The sequence below is a fragment of the Cebus imitator genome, unplaced genomic scaffold (genome assembly GCF_001604975.1).
Source record: "Cebus imitator isolate Cc_AM_T3 unplaced genomic scaffold, Cebus_imitator-1.0 Scaffold543, whole genome shotgun sequence".
Classification (NCBI taxonomy): Eukaryota; Metazoa; Chordata; class Mammalia; order Primates; family Cebidae; genus Cebus; species Cebus imitator.
In genome coordinates, this window is record NW_016107858.1 from 8,115 (window position 1) to 12,223 (window position 4,109).

Below are 4,109 nucleotides of genomic sequence, written 5' to 3' on the forward strand. Positions count from 1 at the left end.
ACTGGTCACATTATTGATAGACCAATCAGTAAATCCAGGCACATCCTGGGGATAGGACACCTCTCTAGGCCTCCTATTAAAAATGAAAAAATTGAAGCTGGTATATAACCCTTCCAAGCCTATAAGGGGCAGCATGAGGATTTTATTGCATTTGACTCCTTTGGTGGCTGTTTCTTGTATACAGGCACAAGATAACCTGACTTTTTAGGAGGTGCTCTAGCAGAATTGGACCTGGTAGGCGGGGGCCACACCTTGGCAAGGACCCCTGTTAAGTGTAACTAGAACCCTGGGAAGAGAAAACCTTCCCTGCCATGAGCATACCAGGCCGGCCTGGAACCAACAATCTTTGGGACTTAGGACTATGGGAGCAAACGGGGAAGATTCTCTAGTGATGGAAAATACAGGAGCGCTTTGAAAGCTAGAGGAGGCGTCCCTGGGTGGGCTCGAACCACCGACCTTTCGGTTAACAGCCGAACACGCTAACCGATTGCACCACAGAGACGCTTAGGAGCAACTCCACTGGGCACTATATGCAGGGCACACTCACCAAACTCTCATCCCTTTCAGCCCCAAGGCCCGCCCGACAGGACGACGGTACGAGGTCTGGGGACATCGGAGAGATTAGAGAGCGGTGAGTCGCGCTGGTCATGTAGGACACCCCCGCTGGGAGATTCTGGACCCTGAAGGACAGCCGAATGGGCTTTGCTCGCTCTGCCCTTGACCTGCTTCAGCAGGGCCCTGAAACGTTCCTGTCGCCGACCCGAGCCGCCTAGGGGCCCAAGGGAAGCTGAGCGCCCGGCGGGCTCCCATGATGGCTGTTCTAGTTCTTTGCGCCGCCTTCACCCTGTGAGGGAGCCTGTGCCCACCCTGCCCCGTCGCTTTCGGGGCCGCTGAGGAGCTGCCGCCGCTGTATTCGGATCCTGTGACCCGCACGGAGGCTCCGCCAGGGCAGGGATGGGGTGAGGATCGCTCGCGGGGAGCAGCGTCTGACACTCAGCAGGGCGCACGGCTAGGGCTTGTTGAATGAATTCGTCGCCTTTAGCTTTTAGTCCTTTGAAGAGCCCTGAGAATGCAAATCAAGAGAGATTTTTCCAAGGGGAAGTTGTTTTCGCAAAGCATTTACTCAGGAGGACTTCTCGGCACCCCGCGGAGCGGGCCAGGAGCAGGGCGTCCAGTGCACCCTCTGCTGGGCGGTGGAGCTGCCGGGGCTCAGCTGGGCGGGGTCGGGTCGTGGGCGGGAGGGCTGAGCGAGGAAAGAGAAAAGCGGGGAAAGAAGCCGGGGAGGGGTGGACCAGACATCCGCACCTCCTAAAAGGTTCGTGCAGAGGCACAGGCGGGGGAAGAATTGTTTTGTTNTCGCTCGCGGGGAGCAGCGTCTGACACTCAGCAGGGCGCACGGCTAGGGCTTGTTGAATGAATTCGTCGCCTTTAGCTTTTAGTCCTTTGAAGAGCCCTGAGAATGCAAATCAAGAGAGATTTTTCCAAGGGGAAGTTGTTTTCGCAAAGCATTTACTCAGGAGGACTTCTCGGCACCCCGCGGAGCGGGCCAGGAGCAGGGCGTCCAGTGCACCCTCTGCTGGGCGGTGGAGCTGCCGGGGCTCAGCTGGGCGGGGTCGGGTCGTGGGCGGGAGGGCTGAGCGAGGAAAGAGAAAAGCGGGGAAAGAAGCCGGGGAGGGGTGGACCAGACATCCGCACCTCCTAAAAGGTTCGTGCAGAGGCACAGGCGGGGGAAGAATTGTTTTGTTTTGTTTTGTTGGCTTTTGGTCTTTGTTTTTTTTTGTTTTGTTTTGATTTTTGAGAGGGAGTCTTGCTCTGTCGCCCAGACTGGAGTGCAGTGGCATGATCTCACTGCAACCTCCGCCTCCTGTGTTCAAGGGATTCTCCTGTCTCAGCTTCCTGTGTAGCTGGGATTACAGGCATCCGCCACCACGCCCAGCTAACTTTTGTATTTTTAGTAGAAATGGGGTTTCACCATGTTGGCCAGGCTGGTCTCGAGCTCCTGACTGCCCACCTCAGCCTCTCAAAGTGCTGGGATTACATGCTGAGCCACCCCACCCGGCAGAAATTTTTTTTTTTTATTGTAGCAGAATGAGGAGGAATTGAAGGGCAAACGGAGATAGAACCTGAAAGACCCCAAATGGGAGAACCTGTAGCTCCCAAGAATAAGATCTTCCAGAAGAACTAGGCCCAGAACTAGGCGTCTGGGAACCCTGAAATCCGTGCAGGAGTAGCATCACCCTGACCCTCTGTGTTCCTTTAGGCAAAGGACATGCTTCCATTGTTTGTTCAATTGTTTGTGTTTGTTAAATAAATAAAACCCTTTTCATGTATCTTTGAAATTACGTTGGTTCTGTTACCTTGTGATTACAAACGATGCTGCAGTCATCATTCTGTACACTTCTCATTGGCCACTTGTGTATTTCTACAGGGTAGAGGCCTGGAGAGCAGTTGTTCCAGCAGGGTGATTACCTGGGTTTGTTGTTGTTGTTGTTTGTTTGTTTGTTTGTTTTATTTTGAAAAGGAGTCTCACTCTGTTGCTGAGACTGGTGTGTGCAGTGGTGTGATCTTGGCTCACTGCAACCTCCGCCTCCTGGGTTCAAGCAATTCCCTGCCTCAGCCTTCCGAGTAGTTGGGATTACAGGCACCTGCCACCACACTTGGCTAATTGCTGTAGTTTTCGTAGACACAAGGTTACACCATCTGGGCTAGGCTGGTCTTGAACTCCTGACCTCGTGATCCACCTGCCTGGGCCTCCCAAAGTGCTGGAATTACAGGCATGAGCCACCATGCCCAGCCTACATGCTTTTTGTATTTTTATTTATTTATTTTTGAGACAGAGTCTTGCTCTGTGACCTGGAGTCGCAGGCTGGAGTGCAGTGCCACCATTTCAACTCACTGAAACCTCTGCCTCCCAGCTTCAAGTGATTCTCCTGCTTCAGCCTCCTGAGTAGCTGAGATTACAGGCCCAAGCCACCACACCAGGCTAATTGTTGTATTTTTAGCAGAGATGGGGTTTTACCATGTTGGCCAGGCTGGTCTCCAACTCCTGACCTCAAGTGATCCGCACGCCCTGGCCTCTCAAACTGCTGGGATTACAGGCGTGGGCCACAGCGCCCGGTAATTACATGGTTTTTATATCCTTCCATTTTTTGGAATTATTTTTGGATTATTAGCTGTTATTCTTTTGTTGTGTCAGTGATAGCTTTAGGGTTTCTAGACTGCATCTTGCTCAGTCTGCCATCAAGTGACATTGGACCTCCCCTTCTGGCCTTTATGCTAGTGTTGTCATGTAATTTGATTTTAGACATGTTATAAACCCCAGAATTCATTATTCTTGCTTTTATTTAATCTGTCAAATTTTAAAAAATATTTAAATAATAAGAAAAGAATAAATTTACATGCATAGCGACTTTCAGTCATCTCCATTGCCTTGTATGGGTCCAGATTTCTGCCTGGTATCCCTATCTTTAGGCCTGGAGGACTCCTTTCACATCTTTTGTAGTGTGGTTTGGTGAATTCTGGTTTTTTTTTTTTCTTTTCTTTTGAGACAGAGTCTTGCTCTGTCTCCAGGCTGGAGTGCAATGGTGCAATCTCAGCTCACTGCAACCTCCGCCTCCTGGATTCAAGCGATTCTTCCACCTCAGCCTCCCGAGTAGCTGGGGCTACAGGCGCGTGCCACCACGCCCGGCTCATTTTTGTATTTTTAGTAGAGATGGGGTTTCACCATGTTGGCCACGATGGTCTGGATCTCTTGACCTCGTGATCCGCTCACCTCAGCCTCGCAAAGGGCTGGGAATACAGGCGTGAGCCATGCACACGGCCTTTTTTGCTATGTCTTTAAATGTCCTTATTTCAGTCACATTTTGGAAGAGATTCCAATTTGGCATAGAATTCTAGGGAAACTTTCTTTCCCTACTTCACGATGTTGCCACTCCGACACTTCGTCATTGATATATCATCTTTCCTGTTTTTGTAAAACTGGCGTAAACTGGGCTTCCTGTACTTTTTATATAATTTTTGGACTGTGTATTTAAATTAAAAATATTAAATTAAAATACCAAAAGGCCCTGGGTGAGGTGGCTCATGCCTGTAATCCCAGCACTTTGGGA

The 4,109-nt window shown here is 50.5% G+C and overlaps 1 non-coding gene across 1 annotated transcript; it reads right to left on the bottom strand.

The window, feature by feature from the left end:
- Positions 1-428: 428 nt before the first annotated feature.
- TRNAN-GUU lies at positions 429-502 on the bottom strand. Its single transcript has one exon. It is a non-coding gene; the product is annotated as a tRNA-Asn (tRNA).
- Between the last annotated feature and the right edge of the window lie 3,607 nt (positions 503-4,109).